Source organism: Gouania willdenowi, chromosome 9 (assembly GCF_900634775.1).
Source record: "Gouania willdenowi chromosome 9, fGouWil2.1, whole genome shotgun sequence".
NCBI classification, from domain to species: Eukaryota; Metazoa; Chordata; class Actinopteri; order Blenniiformes; family Gobiesocidae; genus Gouania; species Gouania willdenowi.
Window position 1 is genome coordinate 13,607,440 of NC_041052.1, and position 25,462 is coordinate 13,632,901.

Here is a 25,462-nt window from a genome sequence, read left to right on the forward strand (position 1 = left end):
CTAGCAACCCCAGCCAAACAACACAATCCACGTCTATAGACGTGAATGGCACTCAATGAGTTAATTTAAAGTAATGACTGACACACTAACACCTAACTTTTACCCCCTGAGATTACCTCTTATAATGTATTGTGTGTAAATAGTGTTATTGTGATCATGTTTATTATCATGTATTTTATGTTACTTATAGTTCTTTTCTAGTTTTTTTTTCTGCTTTCTTTTAGCTAGAGAGACACCAGCAACCGGAAACAAATTCCTTGTATGTGTGAACGTTCTTGGTGCTTAAAAACTGATTATTTTTCTAAATGTCCCACGATCATGCCAAAAACGCTAAATAGTAATTGTTTAAGTTGCATCTTGTAAAGAATTTTTTTTCTCTTCGTCTGTTTATTTGATCTCTTCCAAACCAGTGTTGCACATTAAACCACAAGTGTTATGTGGAAAAATAAGGCTAAAAGTTGTGATATTCTCCTAAAGCATGTATAGGCGAGGGTACGTAACTCTTTTCATATAGAAAATTCCATTTCAGGAAGTTAATTCTGTAAAATTCATCACTTTTCCGTGATCACAAAAAAAAATGAAAGCCTTACATCTTTTTATGGTTATTTTTTAACATGAATCACAGTGTATCCCAGCTGGTTGTCCCATCCACACTATGTCACTCTGGAGGAATTGAGCAAAGTATGATTTACATCCCTCTAGAGGCGGACCAGTCTGCTTTTTTGATTCGGGTCAGAGTCTGGTTGCGTGTTGTCGACTTTTCGAGAAATGAAACCCAAAAAGGGCTTGTGTTGTTGGGCTCTAAGATTAACAGTAAAGCTCCTTTATCAACTTAATACAAAAATGTAAACAACAGAAACCCCCTAAAGACATTAAAACCTTTGATGTTTTTGTAGAATAGCCACTGGAGTTCCATCAAGACTTCATTTATATCCAGGCTAAATTTATTTCAGGAAAAAAGACTCCTTTTTTCCATCCAGTTGCTGAAAAGCAATCCCTTTATTGTATGTGACACACTCGGCAGCTTTAGAAAAAAATGCCTTGGTGCGGCAAATCTCCTGGGTGGAAAGAGTTAATAAGGGCAGTAACTAGTTTTTCAGCTACCAAAACAACTGCTACATGCAGGAAAAAATGTCATTAACTAAAGCAATTTAGTGTTTGTTTCTAGTCTGGAAGAGAGGTTTGAAAAATATACGCAGCAGTGCAGTGTTTTCAACCTCGAGTTGAGTTTACAGCCTGTCACAGAAGACAGCGCTTGTGTAGATTTGTGCGATTGCCGTTAAGTTTAAAGGTCCAGTATTATGCTATTTCTCTACAATTGTTCCAAGAACCCCAACAACATAGTATTTGAGATTTATTTTCCCAAACTCGCCTGTTTTCCGGAGTTTTAACCCTCTGAAAAGTCACTTTCAGACCGCTTCTAAAAACAGGCTGTTTTGGGGCCTTCATGCGTATGCATGAGTGGGCGAGTCTATAGACGCTGACTCCATACCACAGCTTATCACCATAGCGAAGTTTGCTATCCACACACTCTTGTTATGGTTTTCAGCCAAAAAAACTGCACATTACAGTAAAACACATGGCTATTTAGGCGGCTATTGTTATTGTGAGTCTGAAAAACGCTGCTTGGGGTGTGTTTATCACAGCAGCAGCAGTAAATCATTAACAGTCACTTTTTTGTCCTCCGCACCTCTTCTGACCACCAAAATAGTCCATTTAAGACCATAGTCTTTTGTTTTGTCAGACAGATGAGACACAAATACGTCAGATCATCCTATAAAGGCGATACGAGGCGGTATAACGGCTGCTAAAAGTGAAACTGATTGTGAGCACTCACGCTGCGCTTTGGATTATTTTTAAACTGAAGGTAAATATAATAACTGTGATATTAACCTGCCGTCATCATGTTTGTTTTACCTGTGAGGTAGTTTGAGAGGGAGGAGCTCACATTCTTATGCAGTGTAGGAGGAGCCAGGATTGTCAGGAGGAGGAGTTTCCCGCTCATGAATAGTAAGGGAGCAAAAATCCAACTCGCCAATGGGACCTTTTTTTTTTTTTTTTAACAGCAATGGCGGTTCATGGAGCCTCACAATTGTTCCCGGAAGTGAGCAGTTCACTACAGTATTGCAGCACAACGGAGCTAGAACGAAATAGACAGTTTGTGATCCACTTTTGAATGGTAAGACGTTTAAATAATCATATTATTATTATTATTATTATTATTATTATTATTATTATTATTATTATTATTATTATTATTATTATTAATAATATTATCAGCATATCTAAACCCATTAACGTGTGCATTAAAGCATGTTAGTGGATTTTTATTATTATGAACAAATATTGTATATACACATACATAGACGGTATACTGTATAAATATTGTAAATTGATGACAAATTACCAAAAATCCAAGTTATGTCTCTCGGAAGCAATGAATTCTAACTGCCTGTCAATAACTTCCGGGAACTATTTTAGTCTCCGTGAACCACGTGAAAAACAAGCATTTCGAGCGTCTCTGAACTCGCGCATTTCGAGCTGACTTTTTACAAATGTGGAATAACAAGGGAGGGAGGAAACTTTGTCCCTCTGAATGAAGCTAAAGGAATGTATATAACTAGCAAAAGCATTTTAAAGTGATTTTTTCATAATACTGGTCCCTTTTATTAAGGACTGGTGTGTCTCTGTGTGAGAGCATGTTGTAGCTTTCGCAGTATCGAACGTCTCTTGTTTTCATGTTACCCACAAACCATCCCTCTGTGGAGCTGTGTTCACGGCCCCAGCGTGTCGCCTCCACACTCGTCACTGTTCTCCCGATCGACGGAGCTGCTTTGTGCGTTTGTGCGTCACGGCGCTAGAGGTGAATCTGCTTCCTGCTGGCAAACCCATGCCGTCTGTCACAGCCTGTGTGTGTGTGTGTGTCTGTGTGGTTTTATCTTTCTCTGTTTGATCATGTGTGTTTCCTTGTGTGTGGGCTTTCGCCTTTGTGTCTCTGAGTCAGTGTGGCAGTTTCTTTGTGTCTCAATCTGTCCGTGTGCCTCTTTATTTGCTTTTTTTGTGTAAACGTGCCGGTGTTTGTGTTTATGCAGCGAGGGTGTGCCTCTGTCCTGTAATGTCTCCATTTATTTAATACTTATTAACATGCCTTGTGTGTGTGCTTGTGCTTCACCACAGTTATAGGGCATCACTTCAACAGGAGCGTTTAATTGAATCTCTGCTGGGTTTGCTTAAGATGCTAGATTACAATGTGCAAACACACACAAACACATTGGGAGTGTGTCCGTGTGCACACACACACACACACACACACACACACACACACACACACACACACTTTGACATGAGTGACTCATAAAGTCAATGTGGCTTTTGGTTGAAAGTAAAGCAACAAATCTTACACACACAATGTTGAATGCCAGGACACTCATACAAAGTTAGTTTTTACATATTCTGTTTTTTTATGGCTTTAAACACAAGCACACTCACAATAACGCATAGTATAACGTTAAGTTGTTGATGCTTTTTTGAATAAAGCAGTGGTTCTCAAAGTTTTTTGGCTCAAGTACCCCCTTTGTCAGACTACAATATTTTGCTCAGAATACTATAAAAAAAACAACTATAGAGCATAATGATGGAATGAATTTTAAAGAATCTCATTTTGTAAACAAGTGGAAAGAAAGTTTAGTGCAGTGGTTCCCAACCTTTTTTGGATCATGACCCCATTTTGATATCAAGAATTTCTGACAACTAAAATTAGTTTTTGATCATGTTTGAGCTCAGATAAAAAAAAAATTAAAAAAAACTACTGCATTTTAGTTGAACTACATTCACAAAGTGAAAGTATAGAAATACAGTTGTTTAAGATTGTGTGTTGTTTTCATTTCAGAAATCTATTTAAATTTTTGAGAAATTTTAGGCGACCCCACATGGAATTCCGACCCCAAGGTTGAAAAACCCTGATTTAGTGGTAGATTTATCTCTATAGTTTTTATCATTTCCGGAACCAAGACTGACACTTAATTTGTTAATTTTCCACTCTCTCTAGTGCCATTGCGTACCCCCATTTGAGAAACTCACCTATTGCCTTGTTAATTAGCATGTGAGTGTATTAGCTGCTCTTTTTTTTTTGCAGTGGCAGCAGTTGGAGCGAGTCCATTGACTTATCGGCCTTTGCAGTGGGAGACTGGGACTGTTCGATTCCCCATCATTCATTTAAGTGTAGGGACTGCATGGGTAGACACAATTTAGATGGAAACCGAATGGAGAGAAGAAAAAAACAGAAGCAGGAACAATTAAAGGGGTTGTTCATCAGGAATAATTATCACTGCTTTTAATTCAGAGAGAGACAAGTGTCACGCAACTTTTGACAAGTATGGCGCCGCAGTCGGGCATGGTTCCTCTAATTCAAGTCAGACTAAACATGGGAGATGGAAAACACTTTCCAAGTAAGAAAGCACATCCTCAGAGCATGGCCAGGATATTTCATTGGAATATTGAATGTCTTCTGTGGTTTAAATCTGCACAAATTTAACGCATATTACAGTACCTCACCTATAAACTGCAAAAACAATCAACATCACAGATGGGCACTGAGGGTGACCCTCAGATTCATTTTGTGAACCCCCAAAAAAAGAAATAATTTTTTGCTGCCCCCACTATAATCTAGATTTAGATCTATAGAATATCTATCTTAGTTAACACAGCATTATTAACCCAGTTATCCCATTTGTTGGTAGACTGAGGAGGGAAATCAAGCGTTAGGAGAAACCCACGCATGTACTGGTATTTGGGGAGAACATGCAAACCATGCACAGAAAGGCCAAAACTCAAAAACCCCTTGCAGCTGGACCACCAAGCAGGTCATTTTAGCAAATGAATGACAATGATTATCTATATTAGTCATTTCAAAAATTATAATCAATGAGCCTCTGCTTTTTAACATGTAGATTAACAATTTTGGACAAATATTTTGGTCGTGTCAGTGAAAATATGAGATTTGACCATTGGCGCAACAAACAGACAAAATCTATGAGTTTTGTAATTTTCTAGCAGAAATAAATGTGACAGAAATACTTCTTTTTTTTTTTTTTTTTTTTTAAAAAATATTACTATTTTGATTTTTTGCTTTTTGCAGTAGTTATCAGAGTGAGACCTTTTGAATATAGTTTTGTAATTTAGTAACAATTGATTATTGATTGATTAATTTAGATTTTTCTCTCCTTTTACTTCTTTTTTTTTTTTTTTTATATATATATGATTACTAACACCTGCTTAGCTCCTAGATTTGACATGTTTCATGATTGGATCACGTAAAAGTTGCATAGACAGGCATGTATACAAGTTCAGTTAAGTTCAGTATCAGTTAAAACAGTTCTTAATGTCCCTTTTTTTTTTTTTATCAAGAAACGTAACTCTTGTGTGTAGAAATGTATAATTAATGCAAACAACACAAACTGTGTGCCAGTTTCCACTTTTCGTCACCGTCAGACTTGCTGTGCAGTCAGGAGAGGACAAAGCGTGTACATTTTTACCTTCGTCTTCTTGCCCTTACAGAGAATTGTTGTTGTTTTTCTTTGTTTTTTTCAAGTACATTTTATAAAACATGCCAGAATTACCCGAAAAGGGTAGTTTTCATCTTCAGTCGATATAATGTGTAAGAAAGCTACAAAAACAGGGAAAAAAAGACATTAGAAAGTGAACAGTGAACAGAACACAAGTGGAACAAGGAAACTTTTATCGAGAGAATCATAAAGTTAGAGATGAAACCACAGAATCAGTAGAGGAGTGATAGAGCGATTCTAACCCAAAGGGAAAAGTCTAAAGATTAAAAAATGTTCTTTGTTGTTGCCAAACGCACTCTGACTGCTGCTGACTGCAGGTTTCCTCAGCACGTCATTTATTGTCAGTCTTTATTTGATTTTTATGTCATTTTACCGACTCTCTGTTTGCCAAAACGCTGTGGTCCTTTTTATTTTTCCATTAAACTACAAGATGGCCAGCCTTCTTTTCAATGTGGTCATAAAGTGCCACACAGACAGCGCGTGTTCACTCTTTTTTTTTTTTTTAGCTTTGTGCTTTTAGACTTACCAATAATTTTTATTTTAGTGAGGTTTGTTTTTTGGACAGTTTAACTTAATGATCAAATGCTGCAAACAAACAAAAAGTTTAGATGTGTTGAATTCCGTGCCAATTCGTATTTGGTTGCCGTCTTTGTGTCTAATCATTCCGCCCATCACTAGACTCTGCTGTGTGCAGATGTGACTTCTATTTGCCAAACCAGACACTTTTTTTTTTTTTTCAATCACAAATTGACTGCTGAGCTTTTGATGGGCTGACAGCATGTGTCAGCTACCAATGAGCTCTGCATTTGTCAGGCAGGTTTGTTTATGTTGATATTATTCAAAATGGTCTGCAATTTGTGACGGCTGATGAAAGTTGAAAACACAACCCTGGGACAAAGCAGCATGAAATGGCGCTGTGTGTGTGTGAATAAATTACAGGTTATAAATGCTGGTCTTTGTGCTTCAGCTTAGAGAAATATTGGTCTCCATTTGTAGTTGTGCAGTGGTTTCATTTTTTTTCTCTCATCATGCAAAGCCATGAGGTGAAACCTTCCTAATGATGTGTTACACGCTGCTTTTTTTTGGCTTGAAGGTTTTTGATTTGTTTCACCTGATTGTCAGACGTCCTTCTAAAAGTATTGCATTTTGGTTAAAACCATTAAAATGTATATAACAAAATATGTGTTTAATGTAGTACCAATGAACAAAATATGTGCACCTTTTTATTTTATTTAAAAAAAAAAAAAAAAAACACACATTAAAGGTGCAGTCCGCAACTCTCAGATCCCTCTCTCCCCCTCCCTCCCCGCTGCTCTCTTGCCCTGCCTCCAAACTTTCCAAAGTCCCTCCCTCAGAGGAGCTAACAAGCTAATGTTAGTCCAACAGCAACATCACAGTAATATAACATGCTCTGTTAAAAGCATATTACTGCAGCGCTTCTCCCTCTCAATGTGCACACACCTCAGCAGCAGCAGCAGCAGCAACAACACAGTGTCACTTACAGCACCCACTTGGAGGCTGCTGCGCACACATGAACAACACATGCACTTCAGAGTTCTAGTGTAACAATTACAAATCAAACCTAATGTAAATCAAGCAGCAGCAATTACTTTTTAAGCAGAAAAGTTGCTAATTCCATCTTCTACTCCTCCAGACCATACACTGTAAAAAAGATGGCGCTACAGCTCCGGGAAGGGGGCGGGGACTGTGAGCAACAGCTGCATACAGTCCATCAAACACAATCCTGGCTCTGATTGGTTCTTTTTGCTCGGTCACGGTGCATTCTGGCAATCTGCCAAAGGCTGCAGGAGCAGCAGGGAGGACTCAATGAGTAAAGCTGTCATAGCAAAGTCACTTTTATAAGTGTTGCAGACTGCACCTTTAAAAGGACTTTTTAGAACGGTTTTATACTATCGGGCATCAAGTATAGAGGTTCGCCATTTTGGTTAGGATATGACGCACGTTTGTTGATTCCTGTTAGCTGTTGCTAGGCAACAGAGTTCCGTTGGTCTACAGTTTCTGAAAAATGGCGGAGTATAAAGCTAATAGCTAATATAACAACAAGAAAAAAAACCCAGCAGAAACTTTTCCTTTGCATCTCTAATAATGACACTACCGGTAAGTCAAAGTCATCCAGACGTTGGCTACATAATATCGGTATGAGATACACACTTAAAACATTTCCGTTCAGACGACATTCGGTAATATGGAAGGACCGCTTCAAGTCGAGCTATGAGAGGGATCAGTGGGCTAGGCTAATGGACACAAAGTCAAAATACTGCTGCCAGGACACACTTGTAGAATAGATTATCTCATTGTGGTTCTCCTGACTAAATAAAGGCTAATGTAAAATCAGACGCAGTTGCGACAGAATGTCTTCACAGAAAATCTTAATGCAGCTGGTAAACGTACTTGCTCAGAGCACTACTACGTTTCTGCTTACATGGGTGGGTGTCATGGTACTAACCAAATCCCCACCAGATTGTTCCCTCTGACTTCCTTGTGACTAAATGTTGAGCTGTTGTCTTTTCTTTTCGGCTCTGATCCTCGGCGCATCCTCTCGTCAATGAACAGATATCCTAGCACAGCTTCGTTTCTGCTGGTTCTGCTTGTAACAACTGTTCTGTACGTTAGGCTAGTAACAGACAAAACTATACTTCCCACAATGTAAACACACTTGTTATTCCTCTACTTCCCACAATGCACCATTTATTTAAAAAGACAGGCCGGGCCGATGAACGCAAGGACGTCATATCCTGTTCAAAAAGACGGCTCTCCATAGTTTAATGCCTGACTGTATAAAATAATTCTGAAAAGTCCATTTATTTTTAAATGTGCACATATTTTGTTTATTGGTAAAATATTAATCACATTTTTTGCTATGTACATTTTCACCACAGGTACCCTTAAAGGTTGTTGTCTCTGAATTAATGCATGGGTGCAAATTGTTTAAAATATTTACACCCAAGTTATCAACCCTTTGCGATCCCATCTCTCACCTCCTAAATCTTTCCCAATGATGTTACAAGTAAAGCAATCCACGCCAACTGAAAAACCTTTGCATTTAGCAGGTACCATTACAGCCTCGCTCTGTCCATTACCTCACCATTGATTCTCGTTAGGCTCACATTGGAAATGGATCAAATGTAAGTGAGCCCAGGGTTTAAGTGGAGAGCTTCATCTCGTTTCTCCCCCACTCTGCACCTCACACGTACGTATAAGCACATTGAGTGGTTGGCTGCTGGCCGACTCTGATCTCATGACGAGGTGATATAATCCGTGTTGGTCATGGTGTCTGGGCTTGCAGTTTGTGTTCCTCATGTGTGTACTTCTGATCTCAGTCTGAACATCTCTGCAAACGCATCAATATATGTATATACACCATCTTGGAGAACACATGGTAAATGGTTTCTAAAGAGCATGGATGGGAACATTTTGTCACTGCTTTATAAGCCAAAAAGTGATCCTACAACGTAGAAGTAAAGATTTCTGAGAGCTTCATTGGGTTTGGTTTTCAGATTGACATCATCGTGTTCTCCTGCTCATCTGCTGGCATTGAGGTGGAAAAAGAGGTTGCCTTTTAACCCAATATTTAATGGAGCGTACCCAAAGCGACTGGTGAAAATGACTAGCTGTTCTACATTTACAGGGCAAGCCGACTCACCGAGGTGTAAGATTTGGTTTGACTTTAAACATGTTTTTAATATTTTCTGAATTATTTTAAAGGAGAATGGAATGGATACAAGAACAGTGTTTTTACTTGTTGAGCTGTGCAGTAGTAAAATGCCAGTTATTTGGGTTAGGATGCAAGGTTTAGGTTGATGATAAAGTGAAGCTTGGCCCTTCAAATACAGACTAAGCAGCAGAACATGGATGTCCCCTATGCTCATGAGATTTGAATAAAGGAAAACCATATACAGTAGGTAGGGGTGTCACGATAGATACAGCTTTTTAATTTCCAATACGATACTGATATTACGTCCTAGGGAGTTGGCTGATACCGATTTTGATCAGATATCATATTATGACTTTGTGGTGTGGAATGTTAGAAATGGAATTGATCAAGTGATATTACTCAGTAAACAATAGTCAGCAACAGTAGGTATGAGAAAAACTAACCAATTTATTCATAACCAATGGGTTACATATATGTAAACCAAACAGAAAAAAAGAATTAGAAGACCTTCAAAAATAAGGGTTATTTTAGGTGCAGGCCAATATAATCTGATAATTGTTTTTTTTTGTTGCTGACATCGAACTAATATCCGATATCTAGAGCTGAGTAAAAAAAATCGATTTAATCGATCTTGAAACGATTTGATTGAAATTTTCCAAAATGAATAGGTGCTGAAATATACAGTATATATATATATATATATATATACATATATATATTTTTTACTCTAACCCCAGTAGTCTTGCGCTATAGTCTTGCAATAGTCTTGCATTAGCAACGTCAGCTACTGCTCCTGTGCAATGCAAGAGTGCATTGAGCACAAATATGGCGGATGCAGACGAAGATTTGTTGGGTAAACCGCCCCAACTTAAGTCAGAAGTTTGGAACCATCTTATTAATATCTAATATCCAAGTAAAATGTGAAACATCAATCAATCAATCAATACTGAATTGAAATCGAATTTTGATTAATCGGTTCAAAACCTTTTTAATCGGAATCGAACCGATTGAGGAAATTGGCCATGATACCCAGCGATATCAATATCTGATTTTTGTCCCAGCATTGTAAAGGACCAGGTTGAGATCATCCTCAAATTCACGTGTGAAGTGATATGTGGTCCACCTAAAACGGCCAGTGAACAAACTATCAAGCTAACGTTCCCCTGCTTCATCTTTCAATCTTTGTACTGATCTGTCTCATGTGCAGATCCACTTTACTGAAGGCATTTTACTTTGGCTTCTTCCGTGAAAAGAAACATTTTTCAGCAGGCGAAAGATTCACCTCTATAGCACCAGACGCACAAAGCAGCTTCGCCCATCGGCCCAAGGACAGAGGAGCTCCTACATTGAACACTTTTAAAAGCAAATTGTAAACTCTACGTTTTGGAACATTTTATGGTTAGATGTTAATGACTACTTGCAGTGTGTGTTTGTGTGCATGTGTTGTGTGATCTACTTTATGTGGATATTTTTTATGTACATGTTCAGCTTTTATTCTGAATTTGTATACTGTATTTTTAATTTGCAACGATGACTTGTTTTTGACTGTGAAGCACATTGTGTTGCCTCGTGCATGAAATGTGCTATATAAATAAAGTTTGGTTTGGTTTGAAAAAAAGGAAAAATATCAAAATTGTTGCTTTTCATTTCCTCTGTAAATGCTCTATTTGTTGACATTTTCAGGCATTGCAGTATAAAGTAACGGAGACGCATGCATAGAGGTGTTTTTACTTCATTCTGATAATCACAGGGAATACCGGGAACAAACTACAACAAAAAATGATGTCAAGAAAATCAATGTTCTCCTTGTCTGGTGAGAAAGAAAGCAACAAATCACAGAATGAAGTAAAAACATTTTTATGTATTCGTTATGGGGCCAAACATCCCACAATGCAATGCACCAAAATGTCAACAAACAGACTGTTGTGGGTGGAGATAAAAACAAACTTCAAGTGGCAATTTGGACCATTTCCTTTCTTTTTGCAGTAAATAATGTTTAAGGCATTGATCTGTGAGGCCTGCACTATAATTTTACTGAATAAAAAAAATCTTGTAGGTTACAGCTTTAAGTTTGGCGATAAGTCCACCATTGCTCCTGTTTAGCTCAAGCTGTGGTGGTTGCGGAGTTTTTTGGATTCTGCTGTTCAGGCAAATGAGAATACGCTGAGAGAATTGAATATTTCACGAAAACTGGGAATTCTTGACTATGTGTACTTCACTTTCTCATTTTTAATGCACGCTGGTATTTCCTGTTGAAATAATTGTGGACAAAATTGCTATACTTGATGTTCTATTTCAGCCCATGCTTCCAAACAATAGATCAATCTTCCTCTTAGATGTCTTTTCCCATTTCCTTTTGTGAGTTAGGTAATTATTTCAAGCCTTAATTCACCATCATAAGCCCTGCAGAGCACAGAGCAAACTTCAGACGCAAATACTGAGATAGGCAGAGACGGAGCACGCAGACTCTTTGGTACTGGTGCACCACGTTTAGCTTTTTTCCTCTCCTTCGCCTTTCCAGCTTCTCTCACACGAACACCTGTCCTCCTCCCTTAGGCGTAACTCGTAGAGAACCATCCCTCTCCTCCCCTGTCAGTGAGAACAAATGAGCCGAGGCGTGTTTCTCAGTGCGTGTGTGCCTTTGTGTGTGTGTGTGTGTGTGTGTGCGTGCGTAGGTCAAAACTTTATCTATGTCCTTTATCCACTCACACAAACACACACACTCGTGTACAGCTGCTACGCACTGTTATCCTCTGACATATCCCTGACACCCAGTCTATGGGCCGACCTGCAGTGCGCGCACGCACGTGCGTGTGTGTACTTACAGACGCCCCCCTGCTGTGTCGGTCTGGCAGTTGCCATTTCTCAAGGAGGAAAGGAAGGAAGGGGGCCAAAAGTAAGAAAGGAGGGGGGCCGCAGGCCATTGATGTGAGTGTGTTTTGTTGTCAGAGGGTTTATTAATAAAGATGACCTCAGCCTGTGCGGAACAGAGGGTGTTCTCTTTTCCTTCCTTTTCTTTTTTCATTTACATCCCCCAATAAAGTCCATTCATTGATTCTGGCACAAAAACTAAAATTATTTATCGTATTTATTCAAAAATATGCCTGTTTGTATATTCTGGGGTATGGCACCAGTCAGTGGCTTTTGTTCTCCTTGTGGTCTTCTAATGCATCTTTTTAGCATCCAAGCTTATTAGTGTCTTATTAGTGCATGTGTGTGTTGGCATGATTGGGATAATCCTCCCTGATAGAACTCCTTTGTGTCTTAGTGTGGATGTGGTTATGTTCTTCAATATGTTGGGCTGAACAGGTTGTGTGTGTGTGTGTGCAGAAGTCAGTCTCTTACTATGTGTGTTAGGAGGAACAGATGCATCCCTTTAAAAGAATACCATCATGTGTTTCCTGCAAAGCATCGCTGTGAGTCTTCATTGCAACACAAGCCGAGTTAATTAGGGACAGGTCAGATGAATCAAATTACAAAGAACCAGACTTTCTCGCTATGTTCTGATCGCGTCTAGACACGCAACACCACTTAATTAGAAGAGCAAGTATATTTGGTCTCTTGGAGTATATTTGGACATTACAAATATCTCCTTCTGCCTGTAGATGTGAGAGGAGAGCGACTAGACTTCTCACAGCCAATCAGCAGAAGTCAGTGTAGCAGTGTGTCCGATAGAGTTCACCTTGCAAACAGTTACCAAATGGTTTTTAGTTTCTTTCAAGACCTAAATCACAGTGATGTTTTTGCTGAGTCAAAACAAATCACAACTAGGGTTTAAATGCAGAACAATGCCGACAATATCAGAATAGCAAGACTCTAGCTGTGTTTCCATTACTCTTGACAATGCGCAAAATCTAAATAGCGCTATAAAATCTGGTGATGGAGACATAGTGTGGTACGTGTAAACATAAGAGGAAAACAGGACAAATCTCAGCATTACACCTAAAAGGTATTACTGCCACATTAGACAGCAAACAACAAAGGAATATGGAGTGTTCTAAGAATGTTTGGAGTGTCCATCTTTTTGCAGCGAAGTCTCGCTGGATGAGATTTCACGGGAGTTACGAGGCGCCTGCCCAAAACAACGTTCAATGGAAATACGTTCAAAGTGCAGTTATAATGAGTTAACATTTAGAAATAATGCTTTTATTTTGCGAAAATCTGTAATGGAAACACTGCCACTGTTTATGTTTCCACTCAGGTGTTCCTCAAATCCTGAATGCCTCCCCTCACTGTTTAGGAGGTGCTTGGACAGTGTTTGTTGGTGGATAATCATTGAATTTTCTTCGCATACCAAGTTTTTCTTTGTTAGTTTTTAGTTTTCTAAATAAAATTGACTTGTTTGCAAGCCACTTGTACCTCATCTTACATCTGCAAATAGGTTCTTCACTACACGTCACCCAAATTGTTGTTTTTTTGCATGCTAATTCTAACTGCCAGTTAAAAAACAAACTTAGCTTTCCCGCTGTGGACCCTGTATTATCTCCACAGGTTTAGCGCCTTGGTATAAAGAAAGCCCTGACAAAGTCCCCTTTGTGCTGGAGTCTTTCTCGTGTGTACATGTTTAGGTTCTCTTAGAGAAATTCAATTTAAAGAGTCTGGTTAGAGATGTTGTCAATAGTGGACTCATTTATTTAGCTGTTGAGCTTCCCACTGTGTCTATATCACAAAGTTTTGTCGTCAAAGTTTGAGTGGAAAGCAATGGCAGTTTTCACTGAAGGAGAAGGCTGCTTATTTCACCCTTTGCCTCATCACGGTGAACATGGAGGTCCTCCTACAGCTCAGGAAAGCCTCATATTAACAAACTTTGTGACTAAGGAACGACAAGCCCACATTGGCATTGGTATTGGTTGACATTTCGTACTCTATTTTTTGACATGTTTGCATTTGTTGTCTTAGGTTGATAAACAATCTTTCTTGGCAAATCTGCCAGTTATTTCTTGCAAAAACCACCAAACTAAAACACCACCAGGTCTTCCTAAGGAATGCCATGAAACACTTTAGTGGACATACTTAAAGCTAGAGAGTAGGGTTCTTTTCGCCACTAATATTAAAAACGGATAAGTGCTTTTGGTTAAGACCTGTTCAAAATTAAATCTGTCGTGATTTCCATAGGTGAAAGTTGATGTGGATACATCAAGCAAGGCTTTACATTAAAAGTGTAGGCTTAATATGTAATATCATAAAGATATATACGGTATAATTTCACCTAAAATTAAATTGGGGGTAGAGTGTATTTATTGGTTAATATCGGAAATGAGATGTTGGACAATATCGGATATTGGCCAAAAGGTGAGATTGGACATTGGACAAGGTGACGATTCTCACTTTGCACCAAATTTATAATCCCCAGCACGTCACACTAGGTGGGAAAAAATCAATGCTTGTCACAGGAACACAAACTCACTCAGGCACATTTACCAGTGAAGAAGCTCAAATTGATTCACACTCACATACATTACTCTTTAACCTCTATCAATATTCATTCACTCGTGCAAGTTTCCATGCCTGTTTGCTTTTTCAGCTGCAGCTCCAACTCAGCCAGCTGCGTTTTGTCAGACAGACGGCAACAGCAGTAATTACACAGGACATCCCTTTGTTCAGTCTTTCCATCAGGGAAGAAAAAGAAATCACACTTGTGTTGACCTTAGGGAGTTGCTAACATCATTGAGTACGCAGCAAACGCTGCACGTTTGCTCGATTTTTTTTCTTTTATGCGACGGTGTGTTGTGACATGCCCCATCCTCTCTCTAATCGGTTCAAGGGTTTCCTTCAGGGAGATGCACAATTTGATGTCTTTGGGTGGTCATTCAGATTGTCAGCACCAAGTTTGAGATTCAACAGAAATGCTACTTATAGCCCAATGGTAATACCATGTCTTACATGCACCATTGCATTTCCTCAAAGGCATAGAGATGCTCTCATAATAATCTGAAAAGGTTTAAAAAAAAAATAATAAATTAGTTTAAAACCAATAAAATAAATGAGTTTAAGGAGATTTTAGAGAGAGACAGAAAATGCATTTATGGAAAATCACGGTTGTTAAAGTGAACATTTGGCCAGGTCTTTATACCTGTCACTAGTAGTGCAATGAAGGTTCTCTATGATGCATGTGTTTTGGTCTGTGGAAGAAACTGATTGCAGGATGCAAAGGGAAAACTACATTTAGGAAATGCAATTTTTGCAAACATGTAAAGGACTAAGATTTTGGGTTTTAGTTAGTGTTTAATATACAATTGTAGTAGACAGACTTGTAGTAACAATCATTAAACTCCTCTTCCTGATGAGCAGGTTTTTTCCCAGTGCAGGGAATTTTAGTAAAGAGCATATACGTATATCTGTTTTTAGCGATCAGGTCCATCATTGTTGTGTACCATGTTTTTTTTGTCTATTTTATATCACAGCACTGCTATGATGTAGGCTGGTGACATTTCCTCACTTTAAAGCTGATATCCCTGATGTCCCGCCCCCTAAACAGCTCCACTTCCTCCCCGTGCCTCTGCCAATCTATCAGTAGCCATGCCTCTACTTTTATGCACGTGCATCTCGGAACATAACAAGGTCGCATCAGGTCGCATTGATTTAGGTCTATGGGTCAGGTAAGAGCCAAAATCATATTTACCTGTTTGCGGTTGTGATGCGCGGCCTTGTTTCAGTGCACAGTTCCCAATTAACTTTGATTGACAGTCTCAAAAACAGGAAGTTAAAGCCTATTGTCTGTGCGATCACAGCGCTCGTTTCCATTTGTATAGGGGTCTATAGGGCGAAGGCGGGACTTATATGCATTAATGTATATGAATGACCACCAGCAGTAGACCATAGTAAAAGACTAGTTAGGTTTTTTTTTTTCGCATTTCAAAAAAATCATACATAAACGTAGATTTCTCAGAAACTCCGGATATCAGCTTTAATGACTTCAAACGTACCATGATTGATCGGATGGAGGTCTCTTAAAAGCTTAAACTAATAAATCATATTTCTACCAGCTTTTGAAAGTAGTTCAGGTCAGGCAAAATGTATCCATAAATCTCTGCTATGGACCACTTTATCCAACAGTGAAAACACATTTTTGTTTTGCTATATTTCGGTTCCCTCTTAGTTTTTAAATTCATCAAAGTGTTTATCAACTCTTTTTGAAATGGTTTTGTTGGCTGAGGTTTTACAAAAAGCTTTTTGTGATATTTAGAAATGTAAAAGTGAGCTGAAAAAACAACAAATGTGCTCTAACAAATAAGTGTCAGTGTCAAAACCAAAAAGTTATTTCAAAAATGTTGGTAAATGACTGCAAAGTAAATGCATTCAACTGGCAATATTTAACAAATGTATGTCTTAATATCCTAATAATTCACTAACTTGCTGTGTTTGCAGTAGCTTTGTTGCAGCATACACCCTCAGTGGGGACATTGTACGAGATGGAAACGCTGACTCGACACTCGTAAAGCACATAGACTAGGAATAGCAATGATACAGGTGTAAAGGGAGCAAAGAATGTGCGTGGACCGTTGCAGCGTTTTTCATTAGAGGGGACCTCAGCAGGAGAGATTTGTTTGGTCTTACGTCCTTATGAGACGAATATTGGGATGATTCCCCTTGACACAGCTCACACAGAGCCTTTTATCGTTACAGTTATTTCTCACGGCTTTTCCCCCAAACACACATCTTCCATTCCCATGCACTGAAAAGCCCTTGTGTGAACGTTATGACTCTATCTGCTAAAGGTGAGCATTTTTCCTTGTGTTCGTTGCGTTCTCAGCACAGTTTGTGCACCAGGTGTATACGGTCAGCAGAAGTGAACGCAATAGATTACAAGTACTCACATTACTGTAATTGAGTTGCTTTTATGGGTACTTGTACTTTTTTGAGTATATTTCAGTACTTTCACTTGTACTTAAGTACATTTTAAAAGAAGTAAATTATACTTAGTTAAATTTCTACACCCAACACCCATCTATTTTTATTTCCGTTTCATAATCCATATGTTCTTAGTTGTGCCATTTCTGATCATCGCCCTTTTAAGTTTTTACATGAGATGTTTACTGTATGCAAGGGAATCGTGGCAAGATTTATTACCAACAATAAATGTCGGGGGGTGAAAGTAACTTTTACTTTGAATACTATTTAAATGAGGTACTTTTTACTCTTACTTGAGTATTTTATGTGTGACTTAAGCCCCATTCGCACGGGACAAGTATTATCTGGGGACCCCATCTAATAAATAAAGGGCCCCCCAACATTTGCTTTTTATGTGGCGCATTCGCACGGTATAACCGAAGCCTAAGATTTTGCTGAAATTTACGGACATCTCCCGGATATGATGTCGACGCGCTGCGTATTGCGTAACATTCGCTCACATTGTTTCCAACGTGGCGGGCGCTAAGAAGAAAAGTAGGCACTGGACACGTGAAGAAACCTTAAAATGAATCGATATTTTGGGGTGAACAAACAACATTCTTCGGCAAAAGTAAATAAACATGCGTCCCGGAAACAAAGCAACACGTAATCACGCATCAGATCCCGCCCATTTCTGTCCAAATCACAGAGAGGCCTATTCGCATTGGATTAGTATTATCACAGGACATCGGAGTTCAGCAAAATATAATTGGTGATTTGTGGAGAAATTTTTGCTTTACAAATTACTGACATGGCCAATTCGCACGGAATTATTATCACATGGACATTCTCCGCAATTATTACAAATCGCATGTGGTCCCTAGGTAAAACATATCCTGTACTTAAGTACATTTTAATCAAGTAACAGTACTTCTACTTTACACCTCTGACTGTCAGTCATTTAGACTCTGGAACAGTGAGAATGTTCATCACACTCAGCTCAAACCTATTTCTGTCACCAGATGCACTGGTGCAGGTTCTGTTCCTCCAGCAGGAAATGAACAGGTGACTGGGAAAATGTCCCCACTTCACTGTGAGAATCGCTTAATCTGTCAACAATAAAAAATGGGAACTCTTTTTCGACAATATGGCAGGAAACTGTTGGTACTCACTGCCAGAAACTCATTCTGACCAGCTGCAATGCCAGAGGCTTTAATAGCATCTGTGGTTGCTGTGGGCTGCAGATTGGATTCGAAAAAAGACAATCGGGTATTGTTAGAGCAGCCATGACATAGAATAAAGTTATTGCTTAGTTTAGACTTTTTGGTAGACAAAAGTCATTGCGGTTGAGCAGTTGTAGCCTAAAACTGGGTGATGTGGAGAACATAGAAAACCTTCAGTCGATGAAAAAAAAATGTAAACCAAGCTGTCAAAAGATGTTTCTTAAAAGTTATAATGTAATGCAATGATACAATGGGAGTGTTTCTCAATGGGGTAAAACACAGGGTTGCATGTTGAAGGATGTTGTTTTTATTTCAAAATAAAAGCCTGTCAATGTAAAAAAAAAAAAGTACTTTAGAACAACATCATGTGGGTCGTGAACCTTTGTTGTAGTTAATAAAACATGTAAAAATCTTAGGTTTGTTTGAAAACATGCCCAAGTCAGATGGTCGTGTTAGGGTGCATTCCCATCGGTTTAGTCCTGGAGTCGGTCCGAATGGGCGGAGGACGTCTCATAATTTTATCACCTTGGTTTGACTCAGTTTGCGTTCAGAGCGCAACTTCTGATCCGCACCAAACAGCCTCTGGTTACATGAGCTTGTCACCTGAGGTCAAGTAGTACTTCCCAATGGTCAATGGGTCAAACCCACAATACTGTACGCGCTACATCATCTCCCACAGTTCCTTGTGTTAGTCCGCTCTGTGTGTGGTTCTGTTCACAGCACACCTGATCATTCTACACTTTGATTGTAAATGCTCAGAGACCAGCAGAAACAATCACTCTGGATTTTTGCCTTTTTGATCTGCTCTAGACTTCGTTTGCGTGTTCACACCGCCCAGACGAGGCGGACTATCCAAGCAAACTAATCCTACAGCATTTTAAGCGCTCTAAGGTCCATGTGTGGAATGTACCCTTAAATTACTTTTGCTGACTTTGAACACTTTATGAATGAGAATATTTGATAAAAACTAACGTTGACCTTTCTGGAGCCCCAACAATACTATGGTTTGGGATATTTATGTTTATATTAAACCAGTACTTTTTCTGAGAGTTTTCTTGTTTCAAATGTTTCAGTAGCCAAACGTTGAGTGTTCCCTAGCAACAAATACACTATTTAATTACCCCTAATATCGCTGTACATATTAGGTTGTCTAAATTTGGTGTTTGAGATTTATCCCATCATTCTGATATAGGCTTTTAATGCATCTGTTGTTCCACATACTATTGGTCTGACACTTTGTCTTACAAATACAGAATGAAATCAGCCATCTTTATGAAGATGTCGATACAACTCTTTAAAGCCACATCATTCTCAGACGTCAAAAGATGTTGGAACAGTAACCACAGAGCAGACATGACGTTATGCATGCAGGGCAGAGCATAAAGAAGACAAATGCATGCTCTGACTGCAATGTATCAGTCATTTCTATGGTAAAATGGCTAATCGATCCCCTGGTTTTCTATGAAATGAGGGATCTCAATAGGAATTGACTGTGTCATGTTGATAATGGCCCTTGCAAAGGCAGCCACCTCTAAATCACAACCCGGGAGTAATTGGCTGCACTTAGAGGGGTCAGAGCTTACGAGGTAATCACGGTGGAGGACAAATCCTGTGAAGTCCAGCTGGAAAGCTCAGTTATCTTTGTGCTGTATTTTAAGCAGATTTTTAGGTTGATGGAGGAGGTTCGTAGTTGGCTCTATCCGTTCAGATCTTGTGTGACCTTGGCCGGATGTCCAAGTGTTTGAATGCTAAATGTGTGTGTGTGAGGCAAGCCAGGATTTCCGCGAGTGCTTGCCTCTAATAGAAACTGGCAGGAATTTTGTACGGCTTTATTGCCACATGCCTCATCCAATCCCGCTGCTGATTAGAGCTGCCATTACTGAAAACGCACTCTTCCAGGGCAGACTTTGGCACATGTTCAAAGCCTTGGCCCCTTGCATGTGATTAGCATCCTATTGTGTCGTCTTGTATGGCGTTCAAAAAGAATGGCGCGCTTGTCAGGGTGTGTGGAGGAAGTGACGGGTACAACGTGGCTTCACTTTTATTTCACTCATCGGGGGGGCTGCCACACAAAACAGTGTTGGACTTCCTTCAACACAATTAAGGGCCCTGCCTGTGTCAATAATGGCTAACCGTGACGGCTCATAGCACGCAGGCACACAAAAACACAAAAGCAGGTGCTGGTGAACTCATGTGGTGCTGACACACGAGGGAATATAATGCATCCACCCACACATGATGGCTAAAGTATACATTTACAATAAGCAGGCAGGCGATTTAGCATCAAAAGTGCAGGCTTTTAACTGTTAGTCACTGCTGATTCATAAACTGCTGCCTGACGTTCACACACAGCTACTCTTGTCAGCGTGTCAGCCAGCAGCTGGAAGTGTGTGTGGTGGGAGATGGTGAAAAAGCAAGATTCCAACATGTATACTCACCCTTACACTCGTCCTGCTTTCTGGTGTGAGTCTTTGTGTGCTTGGAAAGTTTAAGTGTGTAGAGGAAACCAAAGTCAAGCTGAGCCGAGTCCACTGACTTATTCAGGAAAACATTCACCAGAGATGGTTGGTGTGCTGCTGTGCTGTCGCTGAGTCATGTGTGTGCGCATGCTTGTGCGTTTGACTTCGTTCAGGACTCATTAGTTACTGTGCCAGTGGCCTCAGTAGAAGCACCGTGTTCCATTTTGAAGAGTTTTTTTTCTCCAGTAAAAGTCATTCAGCTTCTCTTACAGCAGCAGTGTCAAACTCATTTTAGTTCAGGGGACAAAATTGGACCAGTTTCGATTGCAAGTGTGTCGCAGAAAAATGAGCAATTTCCACATTATTGTGCCCTATATTTTGCACTTCCACATATAACAATGTTTAAATACAACAATATTCAAGCAATTATAGTGCAGATATCAGTTCCTGCATGATCTTCACTTTAAATTTCCTACATTTTGTGTCCAATTTATATTTAATTTAGGAGGATTTTGTGGAATGATTTGAGGAAAACTGCTAATTTTTTGGAAATTTTTCAATAATTTGATATTAAAACGACTGCTATCACTTGAGATATATGGAATTTGTGTATTTGGAGGTTTGGGGATATCTACACCTGAATCAGTTGGTGATTTTTGTTTTTTTTCTGTCACTTTTACTTTCTTCTTCGGGATGTCCTAAGGTTTAGTTCGGGGGCCAAATACAAAGCATTTTTTATCTCAAGTGGGCCACAGGTTTTATGCATGAAAACGAGTAATTTCAACATTTTTGTGCCCCGGTTTGCACTTCTACGTATACATAAAATACAAAATATGTAAGAAACCATCAACATATTTTTTCAACAATTTCACATTTAAAATGACTGCAATCATGATATAAGCACCAGGAAAACCATGAACCCCTGCAAACATTGTTGAGTTTTATTTACACAGTGATTCTTGTTTTCTCTTGTCATTTTTATTTTCTCCTGCGGGCCAATGTGGACACTCCAAAGGGCTGGATTTGGCCCCCGGGCCATGAGTTTGATACATGTCTTATAGGTTCTACCAGGGCCTCAGGTGCTGATGTTTGCCAAAGGGTTAAACGTTTGAGCAGAAGCAGTGAACGCACATTTTATGCACACACACGCACACACACACATGCACATGCTTGTGTGTTGATTTACTCTGAGCCACAAGGTTCCTGATTAAGTCTTAATTTTTCTTTCCAGTAGATTCAATTAGCCCTAATTTGATTTCTAAAGACCTGTTGTCAAGTAGGTTTAATTTCTTTTTGTAACTGCGTCTTTATACGCTTCAAACCATCTGAGTTCTAGTCTCATTAAGAGAGTCCTGTTTTTAGATAAGCAGCTGTAAATCTACCTCAGCTGAACGACTATTATATGTGAACTTTACTAGTAGGATTTAGAAGCTGCATAATATGCAACAAAAAGCACTTTAAACGCAATCTTGTGGAGGTCGACATGTTTGACAAAATGCGACTGGTATTTTCAAAGTTTGATTTCTTCTTTGCTGGTAAGTGCAATGTCAAATCCATCCACCGTAATGTCCCTGGTTTTCTCAAGAATAACATTATAACATCCAAAGAGCTGGATGACTCGTAAGCACTAAGGTGTTGGATGGAAACGCTATTTTTCCGAGAGTATTCCTGACGTAACGACAGCAACCGCTGTTTGGCTGAAATTTTAAAAACTGATAATGCTCACATGTAAAAATGGGACAAGGCAAATATATTTCATACGCAATCCAATTAAAGTGCAACAATTAAAACATGGCAACATTCAAGAATTTTAAATTAACCATAAAAACAATAAATCAACCATAAAAACAATAAATTAACCATAAAAACAATAAATCAACCATAAAAACAATAAATCAACCAGTTATGAGCAGTAGAGATTCTTACTTAATTAAGGATTATTACAAGTGTTTTAAAGCTAAAATTTGATTGGAAACAAGAAAATAAAGTTTTATTATTTAACTTTGCATTCATCATCTAATCCCCAAGTTCCACTGGATACGTAACCACTGCGTATCTGAACTGATATGTTATCTTTCCACCGTCACTGCTGCGTAACTACGCTGTCATACAGGAGTCCTGCGCAACAGATACGCAGCCCTGCTATTTTTGCTGGACGCCAGAGCAATGCTGCATAAATTCAGCAAGTAGTGCACAGATACAGAATAAAAGATCTGGTTTATTTTCAAAATAAAATCGTCCATGTTCAAGGTGGATCGTATTTCTATCCTTTTCCCCCTAGGTGGGAGTACACCCTGGACGGGGCGGCAGTGGATCCCATATAAATATTGCACTTATCTATGCTTCAATCACAATAATCTCCACAAAAGTGGAAAATCTGCAGGCCAGGACTGAGTCGATTTCCTTCTACTCCTCTCGATGGACATATTGCAAATGTGTCAAACTCAAGGCCCGGGGGCCAAATCTGGGCCTTTAGAGCATCAAATTCGGCCCGCTCGAGAAAGTAAACATGAAAGATTGTTGTAAATTACCAACAGTTGTAGATATCTCTGCTCCTCCAAATACACAAATTAAATTACAATCTGAGCTCAGTTTTCCACTTCTTATATCACACGACAGCGGTCATTTTTAATCTCAACTTGTTAAAAAGTCTCAATTTTTCCAAAATTTGCCAAATTTTCCTCGAATTATTTCGGGAAATTTCCACAAAATCAGGGAAATTTAAGTGTAGACCGTGTCGGGACAAATATACTTGTAGGTTTATCATTTATATTTCCATTTATTTGTGGAAGTGCAAACCAGAGCACATTAATGTTGACTTTTGTCTTTTTTCCGACCTAAAATCTGTGGCCCACTGAAGCTCAAACTGGTCGGTGTTTGGCCTCTGAACTAAAATGAGTTTGACACCTCTGACATATGGCTTTGTGGTTTTCTTTGTATTGACTACAACTGGCTATTTCGCGTGATTACAGGTGATTTGGCAATGTCTCCTCAGTCTTTGCTGCAACAGTTACGCATCCCAGACAGAGGAGGGTTAGGATTGGGATTGACGGACAGCGGAGCGCGCAGCAGTTGCACAGACGTTACAGAGCAGTTACACGTCCAGTGGAAATCTGTTAAGTGCATTTATGTGATTGGTTGCGTGTCGCTTTGAGGAGGCATGGGTGAAGTCGAGCGTGTTGTTGCTATAGTAGGATATATATATAAAGAGGTTCCAGTAACGTGTAATGAACATCGTGGCCTTATCAGTTTGATACAGTAAGGTTGAACGTTCACACACTGCTGCAGGTAGTTTATTGACAGCGGTGAATAAAGTATGAGTCTGTCAGAGGTTTCAGAGAGGCTTTCATGTGTTCCCTGTGTGTAACAAAAGCCTGCACACGCTGACAGCTACTGGCCCTCCTGCTCTCATTGTGATTAGCGAGCCATTAATGTTGACATGAATCTGGGGATCTACACACACACACACAAACACGCACAGTAACTTTGATCGTAAGTTATAGTATGTGATCTACAAAGTGATGCAAGGGTTCAAATAGTGTAAGTCTCCAAGGTTCAATGTTTAATTTGTTTCATCCTCTGTAATCGTAAAAACAACTCAAACTATAATAACAGGTAATTTGGGAATTTTGGGAAGCAAAAGCATCCTCTTTCATGCGTGTTTGCAGCTTTTATATCCTCCGATAGTCAGTAAATGTGAGATGGCTTGTCTGCGAGGTAGCTCTGTGATGAACTGATGGAAATAGAAAGAGAACTAGAGAATATCACATTTAATTTATGAATACATTGTCAGTATTTAAGAGTGTGTGCAGACCAATTTGCAGGTCACGCACTGAATTTGCAAGATTTCCACTTTTTTTTTTTTTACACGGTGCATGTGTCGACTCGCGAATACGCACAAAACCCCACCAATTACTTTTTTTCCCCCTCTTTGTTTTTTAGCCCGATGTGACCTTCATCTGAGACACAAGCGTTTCAGTTTAACATCCAGCGCGAGGACAGGTGCCAGAAGACAACCACTGAAGAGGAGATTTGGAAGAAATCCCAAAGACGCGTAAGGGGGAGAAACAACAACAACAAGTAAGGGAAAAAAAAACGGTGGAATAATGAAACACGGCAGCATCTTTTCTCCTTCTGTGCGAACAGCAAAGCTGGCAGCGACAAACAAGGAGAACAACGCAGGATAGAGACGAGGAAAACCAGGGGCGCGGGGGCTGCTCGGGTGTAAAATGAGCTGAGTAATCAAAAGAAATGAGAAAGTGAATGTGAGCAGGATAAGGAAAACTAAGTACAGGGGGGCGGGGTGGGGGGAGGGTATTTAAACGGGATGTGAAAATTACAGGCATTTTCAGGAACTCCCAGAAAGAAATTACCCTGGAGACAGAACAAAGAAAGACGAGAGACACGCACGAACCAGCGCGATAAAAGAACAGAGAGCCGCACAGAAAAGAAATGCTGACTTTGAGTGAAGTATTGGATTTTATATTTCACAGACTATTGTTAAGAGAGATGCTGAAGGCTATGGGTGTTTTAGTCTTCGGAATCGTTTCTACATTGTGTATTTTTCTATGAAAGTAAAAAAGTATATCTCAGGCTCACTCACCTTTTTCAAGTGGAAAAGGAGGGCGATAGAAGAGTGGGCCAGATAAGTTGGCAATGAGTGGCTTACAATGCAGCCACAGGAAGAAAAGGGGACAGGAGCCCAACAGA

General features: G+C 39.4%; 1 protein-coding gene across 2 annotated transcripts in view; it reads left to right on the plus strand.

Annotated features, from left to right (window-relative positions):
- Positions 1 to 25,462, plus strand: part of sema4c (sema domain, immunoglobulin domain (Ig), transmembrane domain (TM) and short cytoplasmic domain, (semaphorin) 4C) — a 141,889-nt gene that overhangs the window by 20,148 nt on the left and 96,279 nt on the right. Inside the window, exon 2 of one of the 2 annotated variants that reach the window (XM_028457627.1) lies at positions 24,695 to 24,832. The exons of the other annotated variant lie outside the window; for it this stretch is intronic. The gene's annotated coding sequence lies outside the window, so the exon portion shown is untranslated. The remainder of the gene's footprint in view (positions 1 to 24,694; positions 24,833 to 25,462) is intronic. 2 annotated transcript variants of the gene reach the window in all.